The sequence below is a fragment of the Hibiscus syriacus genome, unplaced genomic scaffold (assembly GCF_006381635.1).
Source record: "Hibiscus syriacus cultivar Baekdansim isolate YM2019G1 unplaced genomic scaffold, ASM638163v2 tig00006753_pilon, whole genome shotgun sequence".
Classification (NCBI taxonomy): Eukaryota; Viridiplantae; Streptophyta; class Magnoliopsida; order Malvales; family Malvaceae; genus Hibiscus; species Hibiscus syriacus.
The window spans coordinates 287251-302789 of record NW_024062111.1 but is presented as its reverse complement, the minus strand read 5'-3'; positions in this window follow the sequence as shown (position 1 = coordinate 302789).

Sequence of the window (15539 nt, the reverse complement as noted above, 5' to 3'; positions counted from 1 at the left end):
CATGGTGAACAAATTGGGTATTACAACATTCAAACATCCCAACCCATATGTTTTGCAAAGATTAAAAGAAGATGAAGAGTTCGAAGTCATAGAGCAAGTACTTATTCCCTTCTCAATTGGAAGATATAAAGATGAAGTCTTTTGTGATGTTGCTTCCATAAATTCAATCCATCTTCTTTTTGGTCGACCTTGGTAGTTTGATAAACGAGCATTGTATGATGGATTCATAAATCGGTATTCATTCTACCACAATGAAAGAAAAATCATCTTGACTCCATTATCTCCTAGCCGAGTGAATGAAGATCAAAACACCTTGAGGAAAAGAATTGAAACAATGAAGGAGCAAATTAAAGAAGAACGTTCGATGGAAAATGAACAAAAGCTTTTTGAAGTTGATCAAAAGAGAGTGGATGCAGAAAATGTTGGAGTTGAAAATGAGGGAATTGAAAAGAATGAATTTGGAGAAAATGAAGAGAGTAAAGAACAAATTTTATCCAACCTTAATTATTCTCCTATAATTCCTTCTATTTCATAGGGTAACCCAAGAGATGTATCTTTTCGAGGAGATGATTCAAGAATCATGGCTTTTGGAGGACTAAAAGATGTGACTTTTGAAGAACCAATAGTCATGAGTTTTGGTGAATCACAAAACATGTCTTTTTATATTTCAAAGGTTATACTATTTGAAGTTTCAAAAGAAGCATTCCTTGAAGTGCCAAGAGTTGTGTTCGTTGACATTCCAAGTGCATTGCCAATTATGAAAAGAATTCAGCAACCAACTCTCATTAAACATCCACCTTGGTTTGATATGTCCATTCATCTTGTCAATAGTTTTTCATTTACTTATTTTGATTCATTTTGCAACAATTCAATTCTTGTCTGTGGCATTATTTTATCAATCTGTGATGGCAAGGATGACTCAAATGACATAATTTGTCAAGGGAAAGAGCTAAGAGACGTGAATCATAAAGGCTTAACGAACGTGACCCTTCAAGAGCATAAAATTATAAATTTTCATGATCCAATGGACATGACTTTTGAGATGCCAAGAAACATGATCATTCAAAGCAACATGTCTTCAACAGACATGATTTTTTAACCAACCATCAAACACCAACAGGAAGTATAATTTTCCTTTATTTGTATTCAATCATGTTTTTACTTATGAGAGTTATCTTTCTTTTCAGGTCATGTACATTCAACGAACTTATTCAAAGGACATGACTTATGAAAATAATCTTTTCATAAAGATCCCTGTTGCATCTATCGGATGGGGGGACACTAAAGAGACCTCACCTTTTGATTTGAGGACAAATTACCCAAAAGAAGGGGAGGATGATGTGATCCTGTCTATCTCCAATTTTCTCCATGACTTGATCACACCATGGATGTTATTCAAATCTGGTTATAAGGGAGTTCTACCTTACTTTATCTTATATTTACTTATTTATTCACTATATATTATTATGAGCATACATTTGCATATTAGACTATACTTGAATTATCATAACATGTGCATTTATTCATTATATGGTTTGCATCATTGATTGATATTCAAGCATATAATATATAGTTATATAATAATAATATTCATTCATTAACATATGATGCATGAGTTATTATCATAACATATAGTCCACATCTTTATATTATAAGTTATTTAATTTAAATACTTATCTTATATTATGATTTCTTTTATAGGTGCATATTCAGCCACATTATGGGAGATGACTTAAAGCTAGAATTGGAGTCCAAGAGCTATGGAAACTTGACTAGGACAACTCTGGGACAGCTCAAAAACATTTTGGGACAAAGTTTCCAGTTGACCCCCGAGCTCATAGTTGACTTGAGCTAGACTTTTGAGCTAGCTAGAGGTATCATCTCAGCTGGAGGGTTACTCCATCATCACCACCACACAGAGTACTTCAAATATGGTCTAGGTTAATTTTTGTGGATTCGTACCTTTTCGCGAATAGTTACCATTCCAAGAGGTGCCTTTTCACAAGGAGCTGTCCTATGACTCAGCTTCATGTAATTCATCTATGGCCAGCTCATCTTCAGCTCAAACACATGGAAAGTAGCTCAAATGATGAAAGGTTACCTTCCACAACTGTGACTTTCATGATAAGTTGCTTCCCATTGAAGACCATGGCACCTATATGTACGTTAGAAGCTAAGTCACACCTAGTTGTTGCTTATCTTCATTCCATGGACTTTAAGACATCATCCTATGGTTGCAACCTCACCAAATCATTGTAGGAAGACCCATGTGCATTCAAGTAGACTGTCATGTGCATCATTCAAGCATGTGCACTCCATGTAACATCAAATTGGCAAATACCAAGGGATGCTTCCTATTCGGCCAAAGACTTTTTCCCCTTCATTTTGGCTCCCAAATAACTTCCAAATGCATTCAAATCATCCTTAGGGCCGAACCAACACCTAACCATTCGGCCAAGAGCATGTATCTTCATTTAAATCATGTAATTTCATCAAAAAATCATGTATTTTCAAAGGGGTTTCAACATTGGCCGAACCATAAGTATCTTTATTTAAATCATGTATTTTCATAAAAAAATCATGTATTTTCAAAGGGGTTTCAACCTTGGCTGAACCATAAGTATCTATTCGGCCTAAACCCTTTGAAAACTATAAATAGGCTATTGCATTTCATTTGTAACTGAACCCTTTGATAATATAAATCTTTGTGAGATTATTCTCTCTTCAAGTTCTTTTTAGAACTATATCGATTAAGCAAGCTTATTTCTTAAGTTTGTGGCGTTATTTCTTCCCCTTGATACTTCTGGTTCCTAGTTCCTATAACTAGTGGGTCAAAGTCCTTGCTACCATCCCTTATAAGACTTATAAGAAACGGGTCTTTGCTCCTTTATAGCATTGGTTCCTTCTTAGTCTTATAAGATACTACCTTTCCATCACCATCTTTCCATCACCATTCTCTATCACCATTCATGCCTATATAATCACCATCCCATTACCATCTATTTACCATTAAATCATCCTTCATCATCAACACGGCATACGTCCATTCCACCATTGAAGGCCGAATCCATCATCACTTGCAGGATAAATATACAACACTTCCGCAGCCCCTCTTGATAACATTTCTATCCATTTCAATTTCCATTTCCATTTTTTTCTTTCATTTCTTTAATTATCAAATTACTTAATCAAGTCTTCTTCTTTTGTGCAGATTACTTTCAATTCAAAGTGTAACATTTGGTGTCTCTCCTAGATCGGGAAACAACAAGGTTGCCAACTTCTCCATCATTGAAGAAGCCTTGTTAGCCTTACATCATTGGGGTTACTGTGTTGATAGAACCCTATTATCTACATGGCAAATGACATTATACAGATTTCTAAAGGTCGAATATAGGTGTAGAATTGATGGAGTGAAAAGATAAATTTATTAACTGCAAACACGAAAGATTAAAGTAAAGGAAGCAACATGGGAACATTAGAAGATATATGTAGACAATATCTCCATCTATTTGTGCAGTGAAAATTCGAGTACGAATTTTCTTAAGGGGAGATTTATACCATCCCCAAAACATGGTAGTGGCTAAAATATAAGTTTTTGAAACTTTATGGTCAATTTCAAAAAATTTAAAAGTTTAGGGATTTATTTGGAATATTTTTGTGAAGGATTATTTAACAAACATTCAATGATGGAAGGGAAAAACGGTCTTTAGACAAGAAATGAATTTAAAATTCATTTTACAATATATTTAAGCAAAGAAGTGGGAATGAAAGAAGTATATGGAAAGTTGGTGTATTTCTCTTCTTCTTCTTCTTTCTTTAGTCGTGAGTTTCCATTTCAACGGTGAGTTCTTTACAAGTCGATTATTTCTTGAATTTTAAGTTTGGTTTTTGGTCTTTAGGTGATACATAACTTAAGGAAAGCTTAATGGTGTTTAAAACTAAAAGATGGATAAGTTATAGGGGAATTTGTAAAGAGGGTTTATGAGTGAATGGATAAGAAATGTTTAGGAATTGGATTTGAAAGTTATATTTAACTTGTCAAGGGTGCAATTAAGAAGTTAGAGGTATTAGAAAGGATTAAAAACATGTTTGAAAATATGATGTGATTTTTAGATTCAAGTATTGAAGTGGGATTTTGGATGTTAAGGAATATTTAAGTGATATAAGTTAGTTTTAATAAGTATATTAGAGTTAAATGATTTGAAAGGAGTTAAAAGAGTGGAAGTTAAGTAAGTTTTTCAAATTTTTGGTTTAAAAGATATAAGATATGGGCAAGGGGTATCGGTATTGGATGAACAATATCGATACTTCCATGAAAAAATAGGGGAGATATGGGTTTCAGTATCGATATTGTTCTTCCAGTATCGATACCATAAGGTGAAGTACAAATTTGTAGTGTTGTATCGATAAAAAAAGAAGGGTATTTATACAAAGGATATCGATACTAATGTATAAGTATCGGTACCATTTTGAGAGATGAAATTTCAGAATCGAGAATGTGTATCGATACTGAAGTACAGTATCGATACCATAGTGTAGAAGTATTGATGTAACAACCCGGAAAAATTTAGAATAATATTAAATTGAAATTGGAGGTTAATTGTGAAAATTGGTAAATTTTGGGGACTAAATTGAAAGATTTTAAAACTTGGAGCTTGTTTTAGAGTTAAAGGAAATTCAGGGACAAAGTCCTAAATTTATCCTAAAAGTGTCGGCAGTTTTGGTGATTTAAGCGTGTTTTTGGTTTCAAATCAGAAACCACAAATGTTAAATTGCTTAAGTTTTTCTCCTCCCGTACCCTTACTTCCAAGGCCGATTCTGAAGTCGTTCAACCTCCAATCGTAAAATTGAAACCAACGTCGTGTTCATCTTCGACCCGTGAACAAAACCCAGTAAATCAATTATAGCGAAACGCTGCTAAACGACGTGAATTTCGAGTCAAAGTCTCGATGTTTATTTAGCACTACCGCCGAGAAAATCTTAAATTCATCTCCGATCGTTGATCGGTTTTCGACACCTCCTGCACCATCGTGTTCCTTGTGCCGTTTCGAGTCTGCCGGTGTCAACTTTGTTCGTTGTCGACGGCGGCGCATGAGGAGGTAGAACAGTCAAAGATTCGGCCGAGTTTAAATTCGAGCTTTCTGCCGTTCAAAAATTTGAACCGATCGTTGTAAGTATCTTGAAATCGCTCAAAATAATTTTTAGAATTTTTTCCGGAATTTTTAGGCCACCGGAGGAGTCCTCACGCGCCACACGCGCCGCCGCAAGGAGAGTGAACTGCTGGAAAACCGGTTTGATCGGTTTTCAACCGGTTTTGACCGGTTCCGACCGGTTCGAACCAGTTTGACCGGTATGAACCGGTTTAACCGGTCTGACCCGACCCGACCCTACTGACCCGACCCGACCGTTGACCCGACCCGACCGTTGACCGTTGACTTCCTTTGACCAAAACTTAAAGTGGCTTTGACCGAGCATTAAACGATCGTTAATATTTTCCGAGTATACCTATCCTGATAGTTTTCGACGTGCCGAATCCGTTTCCACTATCCGTTTCATTAAATTTGAACCCGAAGGCCTCCAAATCGACAGTCAAAGTGGTTGACTTTGACTTTGACCAAGAATCTGAATTTTCAGAAAGTCATACCTTATGTTTTTCGACGTCCTGATTCCGATTCCGCAACTCGTTTGGTCAAATTCAGACTCGAAATACCCCAAATTGATAGTCAAACCCGAAAAATGCTTATATACTTAAGAATTCTAGCTTTGAACAATTAAATAAGATTTGGGGCTGATTAATTATTATTGTTTGAAGGTACAAGAGACTCTCCGGATCGTTCGACCCAGCTCTTCTAGACCATTTAAACCACGTGTGCCAGTATTCACCCGTAAGACCCGTAAATTTTATGATTTTAGAGATCTATTTATATTACTCATAAGTAATATAGTGTTATTTTAAAATAGGTTCGAAAACTGTAGCAGAGCGTGGTGAAACCAGCAATCAGTAGATTTGCTATTTGAACCTATTGTCGAGGTGTGTTCCATACTTATTACTAAACTGTTTTATTGATTTTAATATGTGGTACACCAAATTCATTGGTTATGGTTTTATGGATGCACCAATTTAATGTGACAATTTATGGAATATGGATGCTATCTAATTTTTGTTTTGAAATGGTATATGATTACCATGTTTTTGGATTTATGGAATTTATGTCACGGTGCAATTGAATTTTGGAATTGAATTACGATGGAATAGCTCTGATCAAGCTAAATGGGCCTAATGTGACTCTTGAGGGCCCCAAGATGTTTCATTAGGTCGGCTTTCCTTTGCTGTGTGCTTAGGGTAAGCTATATGGACTTATTGACTTGGCCTTAAGGATACAAGCTTCATAGCCTATCCTTAAGTCGGCTTTCTTTTTGCTATGTGCATAAAGTAAGCTATATGGAAAATAATTTTGGGAACTAATGATGGTGTACCAGAAAAGGGTTTAAACTATGATTTTCAAAAGTTAAACTCTTTTACGAATTTGTGAGATGTACTGGACTATGATTTGTACTTATTTTGATTTTATGGAAATGTTGGGACACACTGAGCCTATCTCACCTTTCGAAAATGTTTTCCCCCTTTCAGATACTGTTGGTTAGATACCTCGGTTCGAGCACTTGGAGGATCAACATATCTCTTGAAGTAAATCAGATTGTAATGTTTTTATTTTGCAAGTTGACTTTATTCTGGTGACATGGACCTATTTTAAAGTATTGGATTTTATAATGATGATTCTTTTGCTATTACTATTCAGTTTATCATGGTTTTGATTTTTAAGATATGTTTTAAATTAATTTATTACTGATTGGTTTTATATTTAAGAGTTGAGTTCTAATAGTATAATTTATTATAATTTCATGTCATGAATAATGTGATTTTACATTGATTGGATAATGGTTTTGGAAAATGTCTTTGTGATCCACTAGACTTAGTCGAAACGCATAGGTCGGGTCTAGGGGGTTACAATTGATACTGGACCTTGGGTACCTATACTATTTAAAGTGAAATGGTGAATTAAGTGCTTTGTTTATCTTAAGTTATCGGTGATTGATTTATAGTATTATGAATTCTGATATTTATTTAGATCATATATTTGTATAGATATTGAACAAAGGCAAGATCCAGACGATTCATAGTTGTCAGATCGATCTAGAGTTCTAAGTGTTTTTCTTTGACAAAGTGAGGCTAAAGTGAGTGCATATTACTATAATATATGGTGATATGGGAAATAAGACTTGTGATGAGTCTATTTCCAATGTTATATTACATGATTTTATGAATAAAAGTTCATTATTGATATGGTTTCTATGTGTACATGAGTACATGCATATGTATATATGTTACGTGCATTGTTATATATGAGCTATGTGTTACATGTTATACTATGTGTTACATGATCTATGTGGATATATAAGAAAATGATATAGGCTATGTGATCATGAGCTATGTGAATACATGTCTGTGTGATAACGTATGTGAACTGGTATAATTGACCTATATGATTAAATGAAAAAATGAGATAAGCTAAATAACATTGACCTATGTGATAACATGAGATATGATATAAGCTATATTGTATTGACACAAGTGATTATATGAACATGTGATATAAGCTATATGATAAGGATCTATGTGCTTATATGTCTATGTGAAATTGAACTAAGTGGTTATATGGTATTGACATAAGTGATTATATGAACATGTGATATAAGCTATATGATAAGGATCTATGTGCTTATATGTCTATGTGATATTGAACTAAGTGGTTATATAAATATGTGAAATATGTAAATGGTAAAGCCCATAAGTATGTGATATGAGAGCTAAGGGTATAATTGGCATGCCAAGAGTCGAGGGTTCTACGCGGTCCTTCGGGATAATACTACGTGGTCTTTCGGGACATTTCTACACGATCCTTCAGGACAATACTATGTGGTCCTTCGAGACATTTCTATGTGGCACTTCGGTGCAATTTATACGAGTTGTGGTGACAACATTTGTGTACAACCTCAATTAACTCACATACCTTAAGTTCTCAATGATGTACCATGGGCTATTAAAAGAAAATATATAATAAACTGTGATAATTATAATTATAGTTACAATGATAATGATGTTGATAATGATATTGATGATGATGATGATGATGCTGATTATAATATATATATATATATATATATATATATATGTGTGTGTGTGTGTGTGCGCGTGCGTGTGTGTGCACTTATGCTTTTGTTATATGATGTGTTTTATAGTTTCTTTACATGATTATATGAAATGCTTAGAATATTATTAAGTGATGAGATGTTTTATTATATATTTTATATGCCTCACTAAGTCAATGACTTTGCGTGTGAGTGTTTCACACGTAGGTTCAGAGAAGCAGGAAGATTAAAGTTAAGAGTCAAGACAACATAAGCCTTCCAAAGATCAGATCAGAAAAGATTTAACAGTACCTGCTTTGTTGTATTAAATATGGTTGACATGTAATTAAAGGTTAAATCGTATATGCTCTGATCATTTTTTTAAATGAACTCTATTGTATTTATTTAAATTAATAAGTCTTTTATTTTCAGTGGGTGTTTGAATTTTTTTATATACTTCGATCAAGGGGTTCCACCGTTTTTATATAATCAAAAGTTTAAATTTTCAACTATCTTTTAAAAGTAACGATTTGAAAAGTCAATGTGACACATCGGATTCATATTCGGTTAGGATACGAGTTGGGGGTGTTATAGGAAGAGGCAATGGTTTTGTTGGTGTAGAGATTCTATTTACTACTCCTACCAAATGTGTTTTGGAACTCTCATTAGAAGAAGCCCGCCAACTTGGCCATAGCTATATTTGATCTGAGCATATTATTCGTGGGTTGCTACGTGAAGGTGTAACAGCTCGTGTTCTTAAAAATCCAGTGGACATTGAGGAACATGTGGTTGAAAGCTCGACCACAACTTACACTCAAATTCAGTCAACAATTTCCTACAATGCATTGAATGTCAGATGGAGAGTGGACCACTATAAAGCTCGAACAACAACAAAATAATTAGACGGATCTCCTTCAACGGTAAATGTGAATCAATTTCTACAGTGCCAAAAATCTGTTCCAAACATCAAAAGCTGCTCAATTAAACGTCTTATAGCTGGAGTAAATGAAGGTTTGGTGTATGTCAGAAACATAGAGGACATGTAAGGAAATATAATAAACAACAGGAAGGCTGCGAATGTTGTGTGGCTAAGAGTCGAGTTGTATCATAGATGGCTAAAGGTCGACGTTTGGAAATTGTATCTACAAGGAAAAAACACAAATGAAATATTGGAAATATTTTCTGATTCAGCAAAGAACATATTCATGGAATTCAATGCTGCTAATTCGTGCCTACTTGATGACCCTTCAAAGTGGCCTATAAAAGTATTGGTTGCTAATTTCATGTATAAAATATGTCAATCTATTCTGCTAGACTACAAAGCCAAACATTAGAAGATGACTGAAAGATTATTCGAAGCCATAAAGGTGATGGTTTCCGATATATTGGCTACTTGCAATGAGTTATGCTTTAGAAGGCAGACCAGAGCAGCAATTATAATTCAGAGTCAATGTCACAAGTTCTTGTTTCAATTGCATTATATGAGGTTGAAGAAAGCGGTAATTGCTACACAATGTGCATGGAGAGTAAGAGTTGCTCAAAAAGAACTGCGGAAGCTTAAGAGACTGCTAGGGAAATTGGAACTCTGCAAGCTGCAAAGAATAAACTGGAAAAGCAAGTTGAGGAACTAACATGGAGATTACAATTGGAGAAACGTATGAGGGTTGACATGGAAGAGGCCAAAACAAAAGAAAACACAAAATTACAATCTACTTTGCAAGACATGCAACTTCAGTTTAAGGAAACCAAAGAATTGCTAGCCAATGAACGTGAGATGCTAGAAGGGTAGCTGAGGTGGTCATTGTAATTCAGGAGGTTCTAGTGGATGGCCACAAGATGTTGGAGAAGCTTACTAGTGAGAATAAAAAACTGAAGGCAATGGTGAGTTCGTTGGAAAAGAAAATTAGTGAAACGGAGGAAAAGTTTGAAGAGACAAACAAGATCAGTGAAGAAATGTTGAAGAAGCAATTGTAGGAAATCAAGCAAAGTAGGATGAGGTTTTATACGGATAAAGAAAGAAGAAACAAAGATTTGAAGGCCGACACAGAGTTTACCTGAAGTTTCAGCCCTATCACCAAACGCCACTTGCTCTTTTAAAGAAATTTAAGCTTGCAGCAAGGTCCGATGGTCCTTACACCATTTTACAACGCATGAGGGTAGAGAAGAACAACCAGACTGTCACTCCATTACTAGTCCCGCAGACTAACTGGAAGCCTGAGAACATCACTTGGAAATGCAACACTGGCCTCAGGAAAAAATTATGGTGTTTGATCCTTGGGGACAAGGATCGTATAAAGGGGGAGAAATTGTCATGATCGAAGTTAGAACAAAAATTGGAAAAAATGTGAATTGGAAAAGTGGAGTTAATATTACCAAAAACGACGATATTGAGCATTTGGTGAAGATAGAAATCTAGTTTAGAAGAAAACAAATGACCCAAAGGTGGAGATCCATTTAGAGAAGCCCATAAGCAGAATTATACCAAGCAATGGTTGATGATTAGGCGGTTGCACTAGCAGACAATTTAGGACAACTGTGTAAAAATAATAGGCTTTGTCCCATTGACAGATTATATAGGCTAAGAATTGCAATGCACAAATCATAGAAAGTTTATGAATGAAATCTTATCACTTCTTCAATATTTCCTCTGCTTTATTAATCTTTTCTATTCTACTTCTTTCCTTCGATCTCAACTTCTCTATTTCTCGAGGGTCATAACAAATCCTTGAAAAATATTGCAATAAAAAATATCAACTACGATAATAATCCATTGGACATAATCTTAATTTTATTGCATCTGCTTCCAACATTAAAAAAAGTATAAATGACTTAAATATTATAGTTTCGAAGAAAATTTTCATTTCTTTTACTTATAACAGTCCAGTAAAATCAAAAAACCAGCGAAATGAAAAAAATCTTCTCAGTAGAGCGACATAATGTAGCAAATTTTAGTTAACTAATCCTTTTAAGGGTTTATGATTAAACATTTCAATAATATTTTTTTAAAATTTAAATTTAATTATTTCAAAGAATATTAATATAATTTATTATTATATTTAATATTTATTGACAACATAATATATTTTAATACAGAATAACATGTAGAAAATTTTATGATATATATATATATATATAATATGAATAGTGAGTTTTGATCGAATGACAAGAGTCAAGTCTATTTTATCATGACGATGCAGATGAAAACAAGTTATATGAATTGCAAAACTCGACGCATATCCAATTATTCTTGTTGCAGTATACAACAATCAAACCGGACCCGATCGTTGTCTATCCTTAGACAATGGTTTTGGTCTGAAACTAACTTCATCCGGTTGTATAGTTCCAGGTTTCTGGATTCGGAGTTGATTCACCTCGTTGGTCAACCTTTCTAATTGATTCCGTTTACGCATTCGAGACCTCTGAGCTGAATCCCGGTTTTGATATCATTCGTCGATGACAAGAACCGGTTGGTTCGTTTCATTAAGGGAGCCGGTTGATTGGGATGGCGAGAAAATTTACAACCAATCGGACCGCATGATGTCGGTTTCCAGAGCCGGAAATGGATCGTTGTGGAGCATGGAATCTGGTGATGGTATAGCCGGAACATTGGAGAACATGACTTTGATAACTCTAATTTTACCAGTAATATAAACGAAGGCTTTGGAGAAAGTAGGAACAAGGAGGCTTGAGAAAAGATAAGAAATGCACCTATGCAAGGGACAGTAGCTCATATTTATGGACAAATTTGATGAAGGGTATTTATATTTTTTTGGAGTTAATTGCATCTTACTTCCATAAATTATGTTTATATTTAAAATTAATCCTCAAACTATTAATATCATTTTTCATTCAAATTCTTTTATCAATCTAGCAATATACTTGAGTACTAAATATCTTCTTAAATCTATATACAGCATACTTAAAAAACATAGATCAAATTTAAAAAACATATTCACAATTATATAGACAATTTGAATCTGACATGTTAAAAATAAATTGTGTTATTAAAATTTAGAGTAAACTACATTAGATACCACCGAACTTTAGGTGTTGTATTGTTTATACCACTAAACTTTTAATTTTTTCAATTATAGCACTGAACTTTGATTTTCGTTTCAATTATACCACTGAATCGTTAAATCGTTAGTGACACAATGACGTGGCTAACAACTGCCGACATAGACACCTCACCAAAAACGATATTGTTTTGATCAAGATGTTAACGATTTAACGGTCCAATGGTATAATTGAAACGAAAATCAAAGTTTAGTATTATAATTGGCATAATTAAAAGTTCAGTGGCATAAATGGTGTAATGCTTAAAGTTTGGTGCTATCAGGTGTAGTTTACCCTAAAATTTAATAAACTGTTTTTTTCTTATCATATCCAAGTTATCCATGCAATAGAGGCGTAAACTATTTCTTTTTTCCTTTCTTACATTGGAGTAGGGATATGTAAAATTTTATGTTAAGATGATGAATTTTTAAAATTTTAGAAGGGAACGACTGTCCTTATCAATCCTCTCGGTCCATCCATGCATATGTTGGTTCGGTCAAGTTCATCCATATGCGTCGAGATGTAGGTGGTTTCGATGATGGAATTGCAATGGTCGGTCAGACTGTCCAAGGCTGAGATGTTTTGTGCTTTGATTTGTGATGTCTGCCTTTAGTTTTTGCATTTTGTCTTGTGTTCGTTTCTTTTCCATGAGATTCTGAATATTCCCCGTGCAAAAGAGAAGTGGTTCGCAATTGCTCATTTTATGAGCAAATGATCAAAACAATTGGTTTATCTTACCTAAATGTTTGGCGGTATAAAATATTCAACGCTTTCCTCAAATGTATATATATGCGGAAGCCATATTTGAAAAGAAAAAAAAAAAGAAACTTTGATTGATTGCAAATGTTTTTTTTTTAATAAGGTATCTGTATTTGCTCAAAATTTTCTTAGCATATGAGATAATGTGTATAATAGATGTAGTTGCTTGAATTTAAATTATTGCTACAAAGTTACAAAGTAAGTGGGATCACCAACAAAAAATTTAGGGAATACCCCATGCTATACAAAACCTATTATTTACAACGTCTGAGCAATAAAATCGACTGCTGCTAACCTTCACCCTAACAACATGTTTTATAGCCTTTACAGTCTCCTCCACTCCACAGTCTAAGATCTACTCCTAAATAGGCGAAAATTTCTCTCTTCCCAAACATAATAGATATGAGCACATCAAGCAAGTTTCAAAATGAGAACCAACAAGGACTTCCCCTTCAAACAAGAAGCATCCCAAGCAAATTCCTGTTCTCAATCCGTAACATCTCTTCTCAAACCACAAAGTCTCAAAACCTCCCCAAACACAACACGAAAATGGACAATTGAAAAACAAATGATCTCTAGTCTCTAAAGCAGCACTACAAATCACACAATTAGGATCAATTAAAATATTCATTCTCAAAGGCCTATCTCTCTTGCTTAGCCGGTCTAAAATAGCTAACCAGACAATGATCGAATGCCTAGGAACGTGTAAAGGGAACAAAATTACCTTTTGCTAGGGGACATGAGGCTCCCTTCTCCTTATCCCACCCCACAGCCAAATAGTGTTAACCTGTTGCACTTCCAAAGCTGAAGCGAAAACAGGAGCGGCTTCCTCTCTCATTTTGAAAATTTTCCTCAAGCTCCAACTAACATTGCTGCTACAATTAACCTACAAAAAATCTGCCCCTTTAAGCACGTAAAAGTGCACCCAAGCCACCCAAAGAGAATCCTCTTGGGCAAGCAGACTTCGCATGAGCTGCATCACATCGGCTGGTTCGAACAATGAAGATCATTTAGGCCCATACCACCTTTAGATTTTAAAGTAAAGATTTTCTGCCATCCCATCTTTTGCCCCGCCGACAATTGCATCTTATCCCTTCCAACAATGGATTCAAATGCTTTAAAACTAACCAACAATGTGAGTTGCATTTTATACCTCATTCGTATTGTATACTAACCGTCATTCTTACTATTTGAATACTAAAACATAGGAATATAAATAAAAATCATAAAATATCCGACCTATCAAAATCTATAATAGAGAAATCAAGTCCATCTTCTAGAAGACAGTTAACCTTACAGGTCGAAATTGGAGTTTACGCCTCAAAAATACTTTATGGACTTACCGGACAGTTTATAAAACACTCATCCTTACAAGTTGGTTTACGACAAACTATGTCATCTTCTAGTCGAACTAGAGTGACAGGTCTATTCGGCCATCAAACTTTTCAACATGAAGATTGATGAAGCGGGAGAACACAAGAAGTTGAAATTGCAAACATTGAAAGGAATTCACAATGATGCATACACAAATACAACAATCTACAGGTCGAAAACAAAAGTCTTCCATAACCGAATGATTTTCAGGAAAAAGTTCACAATTTGTCGAAAAGTCTTACTTTATATTTCACGATTGAGATTATATCCTAAATATTTTTTAGACAGATGAAAATTTTTGTTGTCGATAATATATTTTTTTCATGGTGTAGTAAATAAAATAATGCATACCAACAAGGTCTTCAAGGTAAATAGACATCGATTAAAACCTTTCTACAAAGGATTTATTGAAGAAAATAAAAAAACGAACAAGTTAAAGATTCCATAATATGAGGAATAATGAAAACCACATTTAGCCAAAGACTTTAAAGAAAGGCATTGCATGGAAGGCAACCCATGATTTTATTTTATTTTCTTTTGCATCATTTTCTTTGCTTTTTTTTTTTTAAAATTTTAGGTACATGAATAGTACTAAGGAGATAAGACGTGTCCACGCCTAAGGAATTTTCAAAAAACAATAGCACTCGCGAGATAAGACAAGCCCACACTCCGATAAATTTCATGAAAAATTTTGGAGGGAAGTTCTACCATTGATGAGTCTAAAAAATTGGAGAAACTTTTGGTGCCTTTTCCGCCCCAAATTAGGCACCAATAATTGAAAAGAAAAGAGATAAAAGACCATTCAAATTATTCCAATCTTTAAAAATATTGTTTTCATCTCCTACTTGAATTCTAACTCCACCTTTGATATTTTCTTTATTTGCAAGCACGCTTCCACTTCAAATCCAAGAATGGAAAGTATAAAGAATCAAGCAAGAAGAGCTCAGTCCCCCAGCAGCGTCATCACCCGTGTCGGATGAAGAGCCCACTAGTTCAAACAAGAGGAAAATATTGATTTGCACGTGCCAAACGTAATTAGATTCAATTATTGAGCAAACAATTCTCATTATCTATCATGAAATATAATTTGGCCATGAGTTTTATCACTGATGAATTTGCATTATCTTATTATTATATTTCGAGCCTTTGTGAATATAGTG